The following is a 21,505-nucleotide window of genomic DNA, read 5'->3' on the forward strand; positions in this document are numbered from 1 at the left end:
AGAAGAATAAAAACTGTTCCCGAGGGGAAATGTGAAGAGGGGGAAGTGACAATGGGGGTGAAAAAAAAAGGAGAGATCAAGAAATGGAGAGACATAAAGAATAGCTCTTCGAGCTGCAAAGTAGAGCTGTTAGGATGCTGTCATGCCACAGATGGATTATGGGAGTTTTGCTGCACAATGATGACAGTTGACTTGGCCGGGAGAGAACAACCCGGAATTTAAATCCGCATATTACGAGTGTGTGTCCATGCAAGTGTGTGTGTTTTTTTTTGTGTGTACATGCATATGGTCAAAACTGCCATCCCTCCATACTGCCAGCAAAACACACGTGCACACGTCCTGGATGATCAAACCGGAGCACAATTCAATAGAGAGCAGTAACAGGATATTCAGCACTTTATGAGAGGCTGGTTATTTGGAGCTACAAGGAGCGAAGGGAGACTCATGAGGTTTCCTACGAGGGGTTCTACCTCTACGAGGAGTTCATATAAAAGGGAATCCATACCCCATTCACTCCAATCTCTTTTTATTTCTATTGCACAGCATTCAATCCCATATGGCTGACATGGCTCACGAATGCACAACATTGCAGCAGCTCGGATGGGCTGCCATAAAAGGTGGCGTCTGAGCCATTGACTCCCCCATAAAAAGCAAGAGGGGGGGGGGGGGGGGGCTTTGTGGTGTCCCAAATGCATTACAGTGAAAGTGGTTCATTATAGTCTGCCGAGCGGGGGGTTGGCTGTAGTGTACGCACATGCAAACTTCCACACGCACAGAAGGGCGTGTGCAAACACACACATACACACACACACACACACACAGGGATAGATTGTGATTAAAAGACAGAATGGGGAGAACGAGTGGCTATAAAGCATAATGAGAGCTAATGGTTTTCCAATATGTCCCCTTAACAATGAGTCTGAGTGGGTTGAATTAGATGGGGTGGTGTGTGTGTGTGTGTGTGTGTGTGTGTGTGTGTGTGTGTGTGTGTGTGTGGGGGGGGGGGGGGGGGGGGGGGTCAAGGAGAAGAGGAAAGAATGCTCAAACATCATTCACCGCAAAGCGGTAGACAGTAGAGACAACATGAAAAAACAATCAAAGTCACAAACACACAAAATGAAAATGTAGCACCAATGAAAGTGTTCCTGACGTACAATGATGAAGTCTCTAGCAAACATAATCTATGATCTGTCTGATTTGTTTTCCTCGTTTGTTTGGATATCATCTCGACCTATCATGTCTCCCTCCATTCCCTTTGCCATCTCCCTGATTCCAAAGCAACTGTAATAAAAATCTGCTTTGATCTAAAAAAAAAAAAATCATCTCCTTCTACGTAACAGAGGAGAACATCATATGTTCACAACGCATCCCTCTAACCGTATTACCATCTTTCTCTCTGATTGTGTAAGGGTATGTTGGGTTGGATGTTTTCTGACTCTTTTCCGCTCAAGAAAAAGTGCACTGGAAAGAACAAAAAAGCAACAACAAAAAAAAAAAAACAAGCAACGGAAGTCAAGGAAGCTTTCCTTGTCAAGCTACAGGAACCGTGCCGTTATAACCGTCACTCCGAAGTCCAACTCGACATGGACAGTCTAAGTACGTCCTCCGGGCTCGATCAAAGCTCCCCAGATCAAAGAGCAAACACCAAAGAGTAGCCGTGCTCAACTTCGTCTCACTTCAAGCCCGACTTTCCTGCCATTGTTGAGCCAAAAATAGCAGGACACTTCAACTTCCAAGTTTTGATCTTACAACAATACATTTCAGTAGCTGCATTTGTTTTTGCAATAAAAAAAAATTGTGTGACTGTTCAGGATGCTCTCCTATTTAAATTTCATAAATAATGCATCCATGGACATGTCAAAACAAAGATATGAAACAAAATATATGATACTGTAAGTGGAATAGAACAGATTACCTAAAATCACCCAAATGGAAAATAAATGGCAAATCCATTTCTTTGTGCTTTGCGATTCATCTTTCGCTTCATTTTGCTGTTTATTTTTGTTCTTCCCCCGAGTAAACACTGCATGAGTCAACTGGCAGCACATTTACCCTCAGCCACTTATCTGAGACTATTACGAGCAGGCAACACTCCAGGGAGCCAGGTGAGATTCCCCTTTGCTTCACCTCATTTATGCAAGTGTTCCCCTAAAATATGAAATGATTACAGTGGTAAGGGACAGCTTTCAACCTCAAAAATAGAGACAACAACCTGTGAAACTGATAGGAATGCATTGTATTTATGTATGAGAAGTATTCAAGCAGCATGGATGGCCAAACTGACACCCACATCATTCTGAGCTTTCTTTGATAACCTCAATAAATAGATAAAAGATTAATAGCGTGAGAAAGAAATTCACCTGTGGAAATTCCAGATGACACAAAGCAGTCGACCAACATTCGGAGGCAAACTTTCAACAAAGAATTCACTTTCAAATCATTTCTCCTCTTCTTCAAGTCCCTCAAGCGCTGTCTTTTGAAGTCAGAGGAGAATAATGTTTGAGTGAACTTCTTTCCTGAGAAAATAAGACTTCTAAATACGCACTAAGAGTACGAATCTCTGCACCCTATATGCAGAAATGGGCTTATCGAGTGAAGTGTAACGTGTACATAACTTTACGCTGCTATTTATATCATTATAGTTACATTTAAATCATTAGTGCCCCATTTGCAGAGTCCCTTTATATGCATAAATGTTTGAAAACAAGAAAGAACAGTCACTGTTAATATATTCTTCTAATAAATTCTTCAACAATCCCAAAAGGGGAAGATAATGAGAAAAGCACTCGTAGTGTGTGCGTGTGCGTGTGTGTGTGTGCACAAATGTTCAAACATTCTTTGCCAACATATTCCTTGGCAACTCTTTAACAGCCTTAAAAGACAAGTTTAAATATGTGTGGGACTATAGGAGTGTGCGACTAGAGATGTATGCATCATGCTCATGAGCGGTTTGTCAGATAGAAAGACTTGGAGTGGTAATTTGAATGAGTCATAAATAATGTCCCCCACTGGCAGGAAATAAGAGTTTTGATGAACCAATCAAATGGTGCCGTGGTGGGGAATCAGCCAAACAAACCATGAGGTCGCCGGGACTGCTGTTCTCCTTGGTAAACATCATGCATTGCTTTCATTTACTCACCAACACAAACTAAAAAAGGACTGAAAGAACAGGACTCACTGCTGCCATTACATAAACACACACACACACACACACCATGATACAGTGTGCAGCAGCCGAGGCCGTGGCGAGCTGCAGCGACTGGGACTGACTCCACGCGGCCTCTAATGAAGTAATGAAAAGCAGACTGGCAGGTTAATGGAAGCCAATCGACTACGAGCACCGCCACCCACAGGAGACTAGGCGGAATACTAATCATTTAGGAGCCTCCACTCTTATATTCTGCCTAATCTGTTCATGCCCCCCCCCCCCACTACTAAAACTACAGCTCTATTTACTGTGCAGATAAGATGGAGGAGAGCGACTTCTGTAACCTCCAGAGGACAGAGATAGAGAGCGCTTTTTTGGAGTGGTAAGCCTGTGACGGAGTATATTAAAAACCACAATAAACAGGAGTCTTATCCAAGGTTGATGTGGGTGTAATCTGTAGATAGAGACAAGGCTTGGAGGGAACTTTCTCCAGCTTCCTCTACTTTTGAGAAATGGGTAATAAGTTCACCTTGTCTGGCTGCCCTTTTAAAACTAATGATATTCTAAACTCTATAGCTTTCAGCAAACTGCAGCTGTCGGAGCTGTATGAGCTTATACTAGTGCATTTGTGCGTATACATGCATACGATGTGTGTGTGTGTGTGTGTGTGTGTGTGTGTGTGTGTGTGTGTGTGTGTGTGTGTGTGTGTGTATCTCGTTTTATCTTTGAACAAGACTGACAACAAGCACTGGGTTTCAGTGCAAGGCGGTGCTCCCCTGTATGTAGTGAAAGACAGAATGGTGATACAGCAGAATGCTAATAACACAATCAAAGAAGTGAGCGCAGCAGGAGCTACAAAACAGCAACGAAGGGCAGTTAGATGAAAAAAGAGGAGAAGACCGGATTTATAAAGGAGAAAATAAAACTGAGGTGGTTAACTAGGAGAGTTAAGAGAGAGAGTGAACTTTTGTGACAGAGTCCAGTCATAACAAATTACATGATTATAATAATGTGTTTGGGAGCCCTCAGGATCTGTTCCATGTATTAGCCCTCCGCTAAACAGGAGAAATAATAGCACAAAGTCAAATGCAGCAGCTCACAGTGGTTACACAACAATGCCAACGGTCATTATCACAATTCATTTGCCAGTGTTATCTCAAGAGCGGTTGCTACATGGTCTCCTTTGAAAAAGGCACATTCGAGGCCACTTACTACTCAACGATAATGGAGGACTAGCGACAACGCAGCAGAAAAACTGGAATTATCGCCTCGCGCTTGTACACCTCCGCCAACCAGTCAAGTTGCAGTTGACATCCATGTCTGTCCACAACGTTGTCACTTCATCAGTTAACTCTGTTAGACATTTTTGTTAAATTGTCATAATTACCATATCAATTCTTGAGTTATGGTCATAGTGACCTTGATTTTTGACCACAAAAAAAAAGCATATAAATATATGCTTCATGGTTACAGATACACAGAGAAGGTGAAAATATATTAGTTTGTTTGTGATTGATCGATCAATCAGGTTTTCAATGAATCATTGATGATTGAGTTTATAAAAAGTTTTCACTAATGCAAATGTATAAACACTAATCCGCCCGATAACCTCGAACTAAAACATATTCAATTATATACAAAAAGAAAGATCTTCACATTTTTAGAAGCTTAAGACACAAAATGTAATTTATAAATGATTAATAATTGATTATAAAAATGATTGTTGATTATCTTTTTCGATCGAATAATCATTTTATAACTACATTCTTTTTGTGTTATTGTCATATTGTGATCTGATATTTGACAGAAACAAGCGACTAAATTAGTTGTAAAATATTTTAGAGGCGCTGGAAACTTATTCTTATCTGCTCACTCAGTAGCATCTTGAGCTTGCAACAGATGTATTTAGCAATGGCTTCATAGTTACGCTATCGTTCAATCTCATCCCAAAGATGTTTTATTGGATCGAGACTCAGACTAGCGGAGCAGACTGAGGTCATTTTCAGATAACAAAGAGGGTAGTTGTGACACTATCCTTGCTGGAGGTAGCCATGTGAAAAAGGATTACTGGTCAGTAACAATGCCTTAGTGGACTCTGGCGTTCAAATGAAGCTCAACATTTGGTATCATGGGGCCTAATTTGTGGAAGAAAATACTCCCACACAGCTACCACTAGCTTGTTTCTTTGACACAAGGCAGGGCCGATGGATGATGCTGTATACTTACAATTCTCACCCTGCTGCTTGCACGTCACACCAACAATCACGACTCATTAGACTCGGTGAAGTATTACGCTCGATCATTACGGTTGCTGATCACGTGACGGGTGCTGCAGCCTACTCTTCTGTTTTTCTTAGCTGACAGCAGTGTGACCCCGGCGTGGTCTTCTGCTGTTGATGCTTCAAGGTTTGAGGAACTGAATTCACGCACACGCCCGTCTGCCAGGCACCGTTTTACTGAGCCGGTGCATACTTGTCAGCCATCTGCCGCTGACCGGCCTCACTGCCGAGATGGTTCCACCTGCTTAAGTGCAGCCCACTGCACATTTTCTCTTTCTTCATCACACTAAAATCCCAGGAGGCCAGGTGTGACGCTGGAACGACAAGCTCTGGCACTGCGGCAAACATACGTCAACCAAAGTTGCTTAGCTTATGCGCCATGTCTGTTTTAATGTGCAGGTTAACAGCACAGGAACCTCTTGACCTTGCTATACTGATTCGCTTTTTGGAGGAGTTGGCCGTTTGCATCACTGAGCAAGTTTATCGAAATTAAGTAGGTGATTGGAAATGACAGATAGGAACTGAAAATTGTGAAAAATGATAAGTGAGGAAAGAAGGTTTGGAAGGATAAGCAGACAAAAGAGTTACAAGTGAACGCCAACAGCACTCTCTGTGTGAATTATTGGCGGTGTGGATCTCCTTTGCTCAATGAGTACACTGCGACTCCAGCTCAGTGACGTGGGCTGTACTTGGGCTAGCACCAGCAACGTGAGAGAACGTTAAATACGCCCGGCGCCTCCTCTCCCTCCATCGGGGGAACAAGATTAAAATTGCACAGGACCACAAAACAAGAGGCTTTTCAGAACACAAGAGTGGGAGAGAAACCGGCAGATTAAGCAAGAGAGGGACAGGGTGCAATGGTTTAGAATGCGAGAGGGTACGGGGTAGGCGATTAAAGTGGAAGTCAAGAGAGGGGGAGATGGGAACAGTGATGGAGACCGCAAGAGGAAGTCGAGTGGGATGCACGGACGAGAGCCTGAGAGAGAAGTAAAGAAGAGGGTGTAACCACAGGGTGAGAGCCTGCCGTTTCTCGGCTGCTCGCATGCTCACTCACTCAAGCACTCATTACTCAGTCAGCCATTAACTGATTGACTTAGTCACTCGCTCATTCCCCCTCTATCCCTACCCCCACCGCTCTGCAATCCATTTTCAATACACCACTACTTTAAGCAGAGCTTATAAAGTTTTACAAGGCTCATGGCTTTTTGCTCGGCAATCAGTCATGACATTATAAGGCACGGTTGACAGAAGGCAGCGGAGGATGTCAAGCTGATGGGCCGGTATAGTTTCTTAATGGCACTTTTCGGCACAACAGTGAAGCGTTTGTGCGCACACATTCACAGGGTGGCGTGGCAGGGGGCAGCACAAGTGTAGCAGGCTTCACTGGGGCCGCGCTGGCCAAATGGAGCTCGCTAATTATAGCAAATAAACTGCACTGATCTGTGCCATTAGCCAGTCAGTAATGAAGCAGAGTGGAGGGCTGCTGTGAAACTGATGAATAGGCCCCGGCTTCTGAGCACTGCACTCCCTGGCCTTTAGTTTGGCTCTAACAACACGGCCTTCTAAGGAAAGCGTGAGTGCATTTAAACAAAAACAACACAAAACAAAGGATAACAAGGTTTTGGTGATGAGATAAATGGAGACAAAGGGACTGTGACAGAGAGGGGCAAGGAAAGAGAGGAGAGAGACAGCGAGAAGAGAGCGGAGCAGTAAGAGAGAGAGAGAGAGAGAGAGAGAGAGAGAGAGAGAGAGAGAGAGAGAGAGAGAGAGAGAGAGAGAGAGAGAGTGCTTGTTGGCCCTTGGGGTGTGCAGGGCAGAGAGGAAGAGGGATTGCAGAGATGCTTAATGTGCTGTGATATGGGTCAGGGTCAAAGAGGTCCCACTCTCCTCCTCTCTTCTACCCTCTCCTCTAAGCTCTGGTAATGTTTTGAACTCCGCAGCAGCTCACTAAAGCCGCCACTTAGGAAAATTCACATAACAAAAAAAAAACACAAAATGCTTTGGATGGAGACAAACACAAAATCGGAGCGCAAAGGCCCAATGCACTCAAAGATTAACGGACAGCCCGCGAGAAAATGGAATGACCTTATTGCCGTTTTAGGCTGTACGGACACACTAACTCACAAGCACAAACATGCAAAAGACGCGCACACTGATACTGAGAGCGTATTGTTTTTAAGCAAATCTAATGAACAGAATCAGCTCAACATTTGCATCGTAGAGCAGCCAAGTGTGGAAATGTACAACACTTGGGATCAGAGTGAGGTGCGCTGCTTTCAGAATTGAAGGCGGTGTGCTCATGTTCGTAACATCTACAGTTGTATGTGAACAAGTAAGAAATGGCCTCTAGCCTTTCATTCATGCATATCTAGCTCCACTTACCAAAGTGTGGAAATGGGAAGAGTGCCATTAAGAAGTCAATAGACTATAGCCACAATCAAAAAGGCTGTGAAACCCAGGAAGTGCCTCCTGCTTATCTCTAGGCCATCTGGGCTCCGATGAGGTTCGTATCCCACTTGCTCTCTACTTAAAAACTTTAAACAAACATATTATCTGCTCTTGAGGGTTTTTTTACACTTAACTCACCATAGGCAGCTGAACAGGGCCTGTGTTAGTCTAAAATATGGCAAGCAATGTGCATTATACAGTGTTTCTTAAGAATATATACCAGACATATTGTGCATATATATATATTTAGCATTATTTGACTTCTCTGACAGTACATACTGGGTACATCATTGATAAATCTCGCCATTTATTCTTGAGCGTATGATAGATCTTTTTAGGAGTTAGTTAACTGGCAACTGAGGTCATATTGGCAAACAAAAAAAGAAAAAGTAAAAAAGCTGATATCATTCTGTCAATCTCCTGTCTAGTTGGTATTTGGCCATAGGCTGTGGAACAAAACAGTCTGATCCCTCTGCAACCTGCCAGCCCACTCGCCCTGCTCCCCTCTAAATGGCTGTCTGCCTCTCCCCTTCTCCTTAGTGCCCGAGGCCTCTGCGAACTCCACTGGCTGTCTAGAGGCCTGTAAGGTCTGCTTTGGTTCTACTCTTAAGTTGCCAAGGAGCCACGAATGGAAAAGAGAAACATTTCAATCATGGTCGACGACAACAAGATATCACGAAAAGAGACACAGAACAAAGCTACAGAGGCGGAGAGCGAGACAGACGAGAGGGAGATAGAGCAGCCGCTCGCAGAGAGAGACGAACAACAGCGACCGAGGTTGATGGACTTTACTGGTCTATGTGGTTTACAACAAATGCAAGATGCCTTGAGTGAGCATCAGGGCATATTCATGAAGGCCAAACATGTCTACGGTCTCCAGAGTGTTAATTATTCCCCTATGAGAAAGTGTACAGAGATACATACTGTATGCACACACGCATCACTAACCAATCCCCACAGTGGCCAGTAACACCCAGAGGCAGCTCCTCCAATCACAGCGGAGGAGATAAGGAGGCTACTCGGAGCTGCTGCAGAGCCACAATTGTCACAGCGGATGTGTCACTGGGGAAGGAATTAGAGGGAGCATGCATGGGTTGCACACTTCCTGCGCTCCCTCGCTCATTAGCATACATTTGTAAACAAAGGAACAAAAGGGCCTTGGTGCCGGGCTAACGCGCTGTCGCAACGGTAGCACGAGTCGGAGTCGAACAGAGCATCTAAATGAGGTGAGAGTGCTGGAGGAGACCTTTCTACGGAAATTCATCCATCTTCTGCGGTCCTGACAGCTGAGCCTGCCGCGTATAGGGAGAGAGGGGTCGGCACCAAGCCCGCATCCAAAGGAACTAGATAAACTCCAGAGTCGAGGCCCAGTCTGTGAGTCTCGTGGCAGCAAGCTCTGTGAGCCAGAAAATAAAATAAAAATGACAGAGCAAAGCAACGTTTTCATGCGGGAGCAACCAGAAGAGGAGACACAGAGGTGTCAGAGAAAAAAAAAAAGGAGAGAAAGAGAGAGAGAGAGAGAGAGAGACAGGGAGGAGGAAAATGGAGAGTTTAGCTACGCCTCACTAAAAGACGGAGACAAATTGTATTTCAGAAACCGCAAAACACTTGAGACAAGACTGACTCCTGAATAACCTCACTCTGTTTACCATCTCTCTCCCTTTTTGTCTCACCTCACAAATACCCTCCTCCATTTCCCTTTCTTCTCTCACCATCGCAATCTTTGCTGTCTCACTTGCACTTCCTACACACCTTTAATCTTTTCTTCCTATTCGCTCTCCTCCTCTCCTTTTACATCTCAATCTCTCTCTGAAGCCATCTGATGGCAGCAGCAGCGATTAATACATGAATATTGTTTCCGCGTAGAAACCCCGGTGTGGTCATTATCCTCTACCGAGTATCTGATTACGATCGTCCCTCGGAGTCATTACTTTCCTGATAATATCGGCCGTGTGCCGAGAGAAAGAGATAGAGGAGGAAGCATATGGGCGGGGGGGGGGGGGGAGCAGTGGTGGTAAAGGGTTACAGCGTGAGAACACAAGATAAAAGAAGACAGGAGGAGGGAAAGGAGGACAGAGGAAGGGGGAACAAGGGAGAGGGGGAAACTCGGAAGAAAAGGAAGAGGTTATGTGTTCCACACAAGCGGAGGGGGAGAGGAAAGGGAGGTGGGCGAGAGAAGGAGGAGGACAGAAACAATAATAGCCTTGTCTTATCACTGTACAGTGATAAATTCCCTTCTCGTCGGGGAGTCAGTGCCCCGGCTGGGGCCAGGCCCGATGACAAACCACCTCCACCCTGCACTGGGGCCCTGGCTATTTATGATCAGGCAACGTGTACGAGCCGGCCGGGCAGCCAGCTGGGCCTCGATTCGTCTTGGGTTGGTGTCGTCACTCCCGGGACCCGGTGACAGTCTCAAATGGGGCCACTCTGTCACTCTGCCATCTCCCCCTCCTCTGCCCTCCACTCTGACAGTTACTTCAGCACATCATCTGCTGGTTACTGGTGATAAGAACATTTCTTTTCTCACCTCTCTACACGAGTCAACGTGCCACATGTGACAGCAGGCCACGCCATTCAGTTTGAACCGATTCCATTAGTTCAATGGATTAATTCACTTACAGGGTTCTTTAACAGATGTTTCAAAGTAATTTAATAAAATAATAGCGCACAAGAACCTCATTATACAAGAATGTACTTTCATGGTACAGAAGAGGGAAACTGCCTAGTCAGCGTCTCTCTAATGAACAGTCTAATTACAGCAATACTTGGCAATTACTTACTTTTTGAGGTGCAAGATGCTAATTCAATACCACTGCTATGGTGCGAGACAAACCACCAGTATGTGCTACTATTCAGCTAAGTAAACTAAATTACATAGCACTTGAGCAAACAAATGCATGAAATTGTAATGCCATTTTGCTCCCACGGCAGCCGACCCACCATCAGTTCACTCGCTTATCCAGCTCCAAAAAAAAAAGTCCTCATGGCCTGCTGACCCTGAATCAGTCATGAAGAACACGGAGCTCCAACAAGGAGAGCACGGACTCGGTCGAGCAATTAATTCATGCGAGCCGCTGCAATTGTTTACGTTTTGTTTCTTGTGCCTGTTTACCCGTTTACATATTCCTGCTCGGTGTAAATTATTCATGGGTGTTCCTTTTCGTATCCTCCGGTGACAGCAGAGGCTGGTCACGCTGCAAATGTGAAAGCAACAACAGAACCCATTGATCGACATCTCCGATGATGGTTTGGAAATGAAAATGGAAAGGTGAGGGAGACACATTAACCGCACATAGGAGGAAAGGAGGGTCCTGCTCAGCTTTGGGAAAAAAAAGAAGAAAAAAAAGAGAGAGAGGACAGATTCTGCACACTTCTCATGTGAGCCTAAATTGAAACACTTTTTTAAACCCCAATTTTGTGCCTCCTCAATTCCTCGCTCCTCACTGTGACCCAGAAACCGATCTCAGCACTCCATCTTGAAGGACATCCCAATTCCTAAAATGCATCTAGGGAGGATCAAGGATGCTTGTCGGAGGAGCTTGAAGCGAGGTAACAAGTGTATCCTTTGCGGAAGTCTTATTGTCATTTTATATATATATATATATATATATATATATATACACACACATACACACACACATACACAGGACACAAACAGGTTTGTTTGTGTGTATATATTATCACTCTATCATGCACTGTAATATACAACTCATTTGTATAGTACAAATATGTAGTGCTTCACACAATAAATAAAGGCTAATATATGCCATTCTATATTCATCCTAACATTCTTGTCACATTATGCCATGTTGTGAAATAAATTGATAGTAACTATATAAGTTGTCGTGAACAGCGTTATGCTCATCTGAGAGATGATAAAATAGAGAGGTATAAGAAAACAACGGACAGCTGATGCAGCGGTGCCATACATCACATTTAATTGACATTGCTTTAAAATGACGGCTCAGAGGCGAGGACGTCTCATCTGTTAAATGCCAGTGCCCTGACTCCTCTCGCTCGCCTCTCGCCTCCTCCGCTGACATCTCCCATGGGCGGGACTAAGTCGTGAGGCGAGGAGGCGAGGAAAGAAATCGAGGTGGCACAAAATCGGTAAATTGAGAAAGGCTTTTGGTGTGTCTTAGTATTTGTGTAATCTGTGGACAGCAACCGTCTGATCAATGATGATAAAACCGGCTTTGCATTCATGGACAATACAATAGACACTCAAATCTTAACTCAAGGTCCACTTACTAGCTTTTCTGCAGCTTTACATCTGCATGGCATAGTCGATATCAGCAGAATTTAGCTAGTAAGCAAAAAAATCACTGTCCCATTAAAAAAAAATTTTTATTGCACTTGCAGGTGTGTATCTGTTTGTGACTTACAGTACGTTGCTTACTTGTTTTTTAATCTCTTTCCTGCATACACCCAAAACCCTATGATACATCTAGTGTACCCATCAGTTTCCTGATGTAAAACAAAAATAACCCAAAAACCTGTGTATTTATAAACATCAAAGACATCAAACGAGATAAGACCGTCGAGTCCAAAAAGCTAGAAGGAAATAAATAAAACTACCGCTGCAAGTTGCATGTGAGTAATTGGGAAAGCTATCTGACAGTTCCGCTTCCATTTTGAAGGGATCGTCAAGGGAGATGGTGTTACTAGGGTGAGTAGTGGGTGCAACAAAATCATTTGAATGTGCTTAATTGAATAGATGTCCAGCTTGCTCAGTGTTTGAACACAGACAGGGCCTCAATCGGTGCATTGTTTCACTGATTTGAGGAGCCAGATCACAACGTGACCAAGCATGGTGTCAGAATGTCTCAGGCTTCTTGGTCTCCTGCTTGGCAACATCCTTAATGAGAAACAACCAGACACACCAAAGAATAAATTGGCTAGATGCTAACAGAGACAAGGCAGTGATGCCGAAATGTCAAATTCTGGGGCTTCTCAGAACAATAATAAAAGAAAACAATGATGCAATTTTCTTTGTATTGGATTATTTTGAAACTTCACTCAATCAGTTTTTTGTCGCTCAGTAATCTCCCACTTAGTATTATGGTTAATACTGTAAATCTATTTAGAGATTTTCATGTCAATTATTTCTGCTCGCTTTGTTATTAAAAATGACACTCACTTATTCACTTACATTACACTAGCTGTTACACTGCTGTCCCCTTTTTTTTTTTAATCTTGTCTGCTTCACCCAAAAATCTGAGGGGCATAAATAGAATATATCCACTATTCAATTTCATTTAGAGAACATATATAATAAAGCCAGACCAAATCAGCAACTGCTAATAATCATCATCATCATCCCTTGATTGGTCTGAAATGGTCATATGAAAACGGGAACAAATCTGTAAATTGAATCTACATATTTTATTGATTGATTACTTTAATACTCCCCTAAGATAAACTACCTTTTGCACTATCAACCTCCTGACTGAGGACTGGGCTGGGTCTTTCTGACTTTGTTTTTTAAAGAATGATGGGAAACCGTTAAGCTGTAGCCGACATCTTCTCCAGCACTGATGCGCAGCAGAGCGTTGTGTGCCGCTGCACCTGCTGCTGGAAACCGATTTCATCCTGCAACTTTAGGAAGAATCCAATACCATAGAGAGAGGGGATGTGTACATTATTGAGGTATGATCTATGACATAATTACAATAATAGGCTATGTTTGACTCATAATGTAAAATGATCATAATCCCATACTATAAAAAGAATAGTAAAAAGAATACAAATTTGAAATAAATGCAGATACAAAAACACTGGTGGGGCACGTGTCGCCCCCAACTCGAATGGCGGGCATGATGCTTCTGAACAGACACATGCAAGATCAAAAACTGATTTGTATTTGCATTTAATGTTTTACGTTTGTCATCTGTGACTTTGACTGGACGCCACCAGGTCATCCAAACTCACATTAACATGTATTTGGTATAGTGTGTAGACATAACCCTAACCCTGTAGCCACAACAAGTGTTGCATTGTTTCAGGAGACTGGCGTGAGATTACTATAAAGTCAGGGCCCATAAGAAACTCGTCTTTTAATGAAGCATTTATGTTTTGATATAGATATAGTCTAGTTTCTAGACTGGTATAAATGGATTTTGGAGAGCTGCAGAGGTCTCTTATGTTGGTTAAGTTGGTTTAAGGGACAAAGGGTGAGCAAACACCTTCAGAGACATGTTTAGAATGATTGAACAAAATATCACATTATGTAATCTGGAGCTTTAGCATACTAATTGAAGATGCTGCTTTCTTAGTAGTTACCTCGACCTTGTATGTTGTCTTCTAAAAGCAGACTTTCCTTCATGCTCCAGTTAGGTGTTTTTATTCCACCTCACGTACTTTCCTATTACAGTATTTTAAGCCTATGTAATGTGTTTTTTATTCAAAGATCATGTGTTAATTGCCACACAAGATATTTAAGATTGCACACAAAAAAATAGATGTTAAATAAAAACACATCTGAAAAGTGTACTGATAATGTGTCCATACACAAGGCATACATGACCTTATGCAATCCGACTTGGGCCCTTATGTAAAGTGCATGCACTGTACGAGACCTCATGATGTCATGTCACATCTTTACCTGAAGTGCCTCCTTATATTACCTTATTCCAGAGGAGGAGAGGAGAGGAGGTACAGTGCATTCATCTGTGACCGATACGCAGCGTGTTATGTTATGACCCATATCTGAACTCTCGTCATTATGCAGCCATCCATGACCCACTGAGCCAAGCAATGCGTATCTGATAGGAAACTTTGTAAACACAAACAGACATTACACAACACTTACCAAACCCTAGTTTTCTCATTCTGTTTAACCTAAGGCAACATTAATGGGCAGGCAGCTAACAGCTAGTATTTGGCAGGGCTGTGACCAACCAGACTCCACTGTCCTCACGGTACGCCAGCGTCTGTGGACTCTCTAGGCAACCAGTCGTTCACGCTGCCGGAGGGTACAATGTTAAACCACGTTGACCCAAGCATGAGCTAGAGGCAGCGAAGCATACCTCAATCTGTTTCTCGTAGCAACACTCACCATGCTATCGTGCTGCCGGTGTACACACCTACTGTAGAGCCAAAACAATATCTCCCCCGAGTCGTGAGCTTGTATTAACCTTTCAGAATCTCTCCATCCTCTTTCTTTCGATCGCTGTAGTGTTCTCTATCTCCGTTTCTGGCTGCACCGTTTTTTTTGCAGCTCCTACTTCCTTTGAGCTAGTCAATGCACTGCATCGACCATCAATCAATTACCGTACTTTTCGGACTATAAGGCGCACTTAAAATCCTTAAATTTTCTCAAAAATTGACAGTGCGCCTTATAATCCAGCGCGCCTTATGTATGGTCACTTGTTGTGCTTATTGATCGATTTTATGTGGTACAATGCGCTCAAAAATCTGCCGAAATGTGTAAGTACGACTTTGGTAAGCAACGAAGCCGCTCCGCTCAATGGATATTCGGAGCATTACGGTACGCTGTGTCACTACCTGATCGGCCCCGTAACAGGAATGTAATGTCTAAACTAAAAGTCAAAATCGATCAATAAGCACAACAAGTAACCATCGGTCGCAACCGTTGTCCGAGCTTTCACGAAAGCTGGAATCATCACTGAACAGCCAAGTACCGATAACGGCAACAAGACTGACTCGGAAAATGACGAGAGGGATTCGGGCATTCTTGATGCCGAAATCGCACAGCTGTTTCACTCAGACACTGAAGATGAAGAATTCGATGGATTTGTGGAAGAGGAATGAATCGATAAGTGAGTGTATTTTTCTGTACCGGTATTTGTTGTTACAACTGAGTTGAATAAAGTTTGATTTACCGGACTGTGTTGTTTTGCTTAATGCGCCTTATAATCCGGTGCGGTTTATGTGTGAATATAGACACGTTAATTCACAGTGCGCTTTATAATCCGGTGCGCTTTATAGTCCGAAAAATACGGTATATCAAGTTAAAGAGACTAAATATTGCCTTGAATTTTGTTTATGCTGCATTCCTGATAACGACTGAAAATATTATGGATATGATGACCTCTTAGATCATAGTATGACTATTAATAATGATTTATTTTCACAAAATGTCATTTGACATTTTGTTGATTTTCTCACAAGAATATAGTTCTAGGGGTGATATAGAACATTATACCGTGAATACCATCAACTTTGCCACCTTTCTAATTGCAGGTTCCACCGTTCAGTGGAATTAAGTCATCAGGTAACATCGTGTTGAATGTGAGACTACTTATCATTCAGTGATCTGACACACTTTAATAGGCATTACACTGTCGTTAGAGCTCACCGCTATCCACTTATATCCGTCTATTTCAAGCAGGCTCCTGAAGGGTGATCAGTGCATGCATGAAAGGAACACCAAGGAAGTCTGTTCAGTTGTCAGAGTGCTGTAGAAAGATAGAGGGAACACCGTCAGCGCTGAAGACAAAAGCCCATTCTGCTTAGTGTGGGGCTCAGTGAAAGTGCGCTCTCTGAAACAAGTTCTGCAAAGACAGAAGACATTCAATTGTCATGCCAGACAACACAGCAGTGTGGGAAGCAGGAGGGCGCATAGAGACGGAGCTTCTGCTGTTGTTGCTAAACTCATCTACAATGCATGAGAAACAGCAGAGCACAAGAGGGCACGGACCACAGCACGGGGTAGGTGGAGAAGAATGACGGGGACAGAAAGACATGTTACACACACACACACAAGCGTAGCATGCACTCGCACTCTGCAGGCGTACAGGACACGTCTTTATCCCAAGTCATTTGTGCACGACTAAAATTGACAAACATACACTCTGTTGAGAAAAGGAACCGTGAGACAGATCTGAGGCAGTGAGCTAAATAAGAACAGAGAGACAGACGGTGGGAGGCACGAACAGAGATAAACGGTAACGGACAGAAGAAGTAGGAGAGGCTGAAGGAGCGAGACAAGAAGAGAGAAGTGAGGACAGTGGCAAAAGTAATGAGATGAGAAAGAGAGTGACCTTAATCAGCCACTCGCCAGAAAGCTCACGCATTCACACACACACTCACACACACACAAAAATACCTACAAACCTGGCGTGTGTGTGTGTTTGCACAGCACTACTCTCTGTTTCATTACAGGCCCATTTCCCCCACCTAATACCCGGACAGGAGCTGGTGATAAGGAATGTACACACTCTCCTCTGTACACAACATCTCATTTGAGCAGAGGAAATTGGAAAGAAGAGGAGAAAGGAGGAGAGCAGGGAGAGGTGAGAAGGACAGCAGATGAGGGGGAAAAGGACGGGATGGAGGAGAGGAGGACAGTAACGGCGAATGAATGTTTGCCCGACCAGAGATAAGCCCGGTCCAACCCACGCAAAGGCAAAAGGGGGGGTTTGAGATTGGGGGACGAGTGGAGGAACGAGGGATGAGGAGAGGTGTAGATGAAGAGAAAGGGAAAGGAAGAGCAAGCAGAGTGGTAGACAGAGGTTAAAAAAATATATTTAAAAAAAAGACCTGCAGAGGGATGCAAAAGAGCAGCAGAGGTAATTTTCCTCAACTTCTTTTTGATATTTCTCGGCAGCAGGATGAAAAACACCGGGAGGACTTCATTGCAAAAAGAAGGAGGGTTTGATGGGGAAGGCAATCACGTCGGGATAAGAGAGAGACACAAGACGTGGAAAGGGATGCAACACCCACAGCAGAAAGAAACTACTTATGGCTGAACTGAGGGTCAAAAGGAAACAAAAACAAGCAGCAGTGACGCATACGGAGCGGCAAAAAATGCACATGATGCTCATCGCTCAGGACAACAGGCCAGCAGCGCTCACACTTCTGCATGTATTGAGGGCCACAAGAAAACATTGGAGAGGGGGGGAGAGGGGGGTGACAATATTACTCATAACACAATACCAAATGACTGTGGGCTGTGTCAGGAGACATGAGCAACACCAAAAGCCAGCTAGGAGCAGAGCAAAGTCTGTGTGAGAGATCACAGAAAGGGGGGAAGACAAGGGGTAAAATCTTAGTCACTACAGCATCTCTAGCCATAAGGAACTCCGCGCAATTTGTATTCATCCGTGCAAACCGAGGCAAACAACTGAAGAGGATAGCTAACACACATGCACACACTGCAGGGTCCTCGCTCTGGGCATGCATCAACGATACAGTAGGAACGAGTAAAACAAGCACACAAACACAACAGACAAAAATGGCGGATAAAAGTGTCTCCAAAATTAGCAAATGGAAATTAAAATGTGCCTCATGTCATTTAGTTACTGATATGTTTCTCTTGATGCATAGGCTACTTTTCCTTGTGATTTGCGAGTTAAGGTTGCAAGCTTAATCCTCGGTCGCGTTCCCTGCAAATAGCCCAACTGTAAAAAATTAATTGTGAGCCACATTTTCTTATAAAATCTACGCTGCGGATTAATGGATTCCTGCTGTAAATCTAGAATACGTGTCTACAAACAAATCCCATTTCCATCTTTCGGCGGGCCTCCACCCATCTGTTCCCGCTCTGTGAAGCATCCATCACGGGGCCTAATGGTGGACCGACACTGTCAAATGCTTACCGCTCTGGATGAATGGAGCTCCTACTCTCCACCTCTGACCATGCTAGCACTTGACACCATAAACCAGGTCAACTTGTCAGAAGATGGAGAGAGGGATGCTGATCATGCTCACAGAGACACATATTCTCTCTCTCTCTCTCTCTCTCTCTCTCTCTCTCTCTCTCTCTCTCACACACAGTCCACCTGTGCATTCATTCACAACCCACGGCACGTCAGAGATGATTAGGAGGCATGGGTAATTGCTAAACCTAAAATCAAAACGTTAAGGGGAAAGCGATTTCTCCCGGTCATTTCTGTTCATGCACGACTGACCCTGTGGTAAAACTCCCACCCTACTACATTGCCCTCACTGTAAAAACAATAAAGGGGGAAAGATAACATCTTACTGAAATGCCCTTTGAGAATCAGGGAGAGAAGACACACTATTATTATCAGAGAGTGCTCCACGGCATGATTACTGGCTGAGGCAGCCAATTACACGGAAGCCATGATTGCAACGATTCGTTGATTCCCTCCGTGTTTTCGCAGCCAGCTGAAAAGACAAACTGGCCGGATGCTCCCTGCCAATTGAAATGGTTGATTAGAGAGGCAGAAGGAAAGAGAGAGATGCAGTGAAATCCTAGTCCAAATCATTTTGTCTATTTCGTCAACCATTCTTGCGTAGATTGAAGCAGATTTGCGTGTCTCCTGTGCTACTTCAGGGACTACAGGGAGACCTCAGCTCACTATTTATGTTGCATTTAGTCACAATTAAGACAGCAAAAGAAAAAAAAGCATTTTGTTCTCGCACAGTGGGCAGACCTCAAAGTAATCCCCATGTAATTTATGCCAGAGACCAGTCTAGATGGAAAGAAAAATAATCCCTTAATGTCACATGAGTAAATACACACTCACAAACACACACATTGATGCTTATTTCAAATCAAGCAAAGACGCAGACAGCATGTAGGACACGGCTGGCTGGCAGGCAGACAGACAGACACTGTCGGGGAACAGTGTGTTTTTATTCACCAACACAAAAGGGGCTTTGGAGAGAGCCCTCGGAGGTTAGCTCTAATCCTGCTCCAACTCTCACGATGCCACTCAAACCTATTGTTCAGTCATGAAAAGCGAGTGCAATTTCCATAAACTGATGTGGAAGTGCACAAGGGTCACTGTGGGCAAAATTGAAATTATGAGCGGACCGCTGGTTATGTGGAATCATCCTCAAGTCGTATTTGATTGTCTTCATGGTTTCGGACACATTGGTATTTGCATGTTTTGTTAATAATAATAAAAAATGGATATAGAAAGTTTTTGAGCACCCGCTCATTCTTTCTTTTCCTGTTGTTCTATTCAAAGAAACCATTGAGCTTAGAATACGTCTCAAATAATTTATGACTTTGCTTTGTTAAACAATTATGAGTAATTCAAATTGTCACATGAACAAATTGTTCTTTCTAGCTGTGTATCCACCAGACAACAGAAACAAAAAGATATAAATGAACAAGAACGCCTCTGTTGAAACGCAAAAATAGCAACCATAAAAGAACTAAACAGAAACCTGAGTGGTTTTCTAATTTTTTTTGGCACTCCAGACTCTATTGAGAGGCGCTAGAAAACATTCTGAAAACAGTGTAGTGGAGAGAATACTTCTAAAACCTAATCTTCAAGTTTATCCACATAAGGTTGGACATGGCCTCAGAGGGCTTGGTTTGTAGAAGGTGAACAAGAAGAGATGGCTCTGGGGCGCCTCTCTCCTTCTCTGTGAAGTACAAAGAGCTGTTATCAGCCTAAACAACAATAACTTTGTGAAGCAGTATATGTGATAAAGGTTGAGAGAAAAGAGAAAAAAAGAGACAGAATCAAGCCCCTGAGGCCTCAAGTCTAGACTCAGACCCAGCACCTTGGTAATTATATTATCAGCGTTTCATTGTGCGAGTGGCTGTGTGTTTTGGTCCCAGCGGTTCAGATTTAAGAGTTGTCCCCGAGACGAGACTGTGCCCACCTCCCTGCAGCTCCGGCTTGGAGTCGAGGGCGTCTCTAGACCCCACATTAGAGCTGGACCACTGCTTCATTGCTTTTCTTCAAGATTACAGACACCGCCGCTGGGCCTGAGCCCGTCTGACTCCCTGCCTCCCTGCCGTCCCGGGTAAGGGTTAAGTAATTAGCTTGGCACCGACTGCTCACCTGCGCAGAGCCACGAGGCGGACACTTAATAATGGGCAACAGTTTACTCTAATGTCACAGCGATTCTGAGCGCCTCAGCATATTTTAAGTTAATGCACTTATAGAGTGAATGGTGGGTATGCTCAAGGAAAATATATCTTGGAGATACCTCTTAAAAGATCACACATTCTTCTTCATCAGGCGAACGGGCTGAGTGTGTCTCTGGTGGGCAGGATTTCATTAAACGCCTGGCTCCCATCTGAATTGCTGTTCGTGTGAGTTCAAAGCCATCGATTTGCACACCACCTCCGCAGGAAACGGAGAAAGAAAAGAAAGAAAAGAAAAAAAGTGCCACATGAAGAAACAAGTCCCCATTGATTCCCCGATGGCATGAAAGAAGTCTTGGCACGTAGGATGTGACACAAGGACAGTTAGCTCCTTCCTCTCATGATGGCCAGTACTAATCAACTTGACAAAGCAGCAGCAGAATCCCAGTCTTCTCATCATGTGTGTACAAAAGGCTGAAGCTGCTCTAGTGCAAGAATTTTACAGACTTTACCTCATCATATCTACCCTGCATTAGCAGCTCATGATGTCACTCGCGAGAGTGGTCCAGCAGTGCATCAGCAAAGCAATGGATGCATTAAAAGCTGGACTTCCTCATGTGTGATTATAAATGTAATCTAAAAAAAGACTTTGTATAGAGACACGCTCTCTGCTTCTGCCGTCATAGCCTTTGTTCCCGCTGGATCATTAACCTACATCAGGCTCCATATTAAACATCAGCTGGTCAATTTATCACCCCGGTTCCCCCCCGCCGTGTCCTAGTCAATGAGCCTGTGTGCTAATAAACGCATGCTGTGACAGTCCTCATGGCAGAAGTATTGACTGGTCAGTGTTTGCCTACATTGCAGCATGAT

General features: G+C 43.7%; 1 protein-coding gene across 1 annotated transcript in view; it reads right to left on the reverse strand.

Moving 5' to 3' along the window:
- b4galnt4a (beta-1,4-N-acetyl-galactosaminyl transferase 4a) overlaps window positions 1-21,505 on the reverse strand; it is a 128,947-nt gene that overhangs the window by 87,115 nt on the left and 20,327 nt on the right. The gene's annotated exons all lie outside the window — the stretch shown is intronic.

Source organism: Cebidichthys violaceus, unplaced genomic scaffold, assembly GCF_023349555.1.
Source record: "Cebidichthys violaceus isolate CVI_PGR_0920_01 unplaced genomic scaffold, fCebVio1.0.p SCAF_3, whole genome shotgun sequence".
Taxonomy (NCBI): domain Eukaryota; kingdom Metazoa; phylum Chordata; class Actinopteri; order Perciformes; family Stichaeidae; genus Cebidichthys; species Cebidichthys violaceus.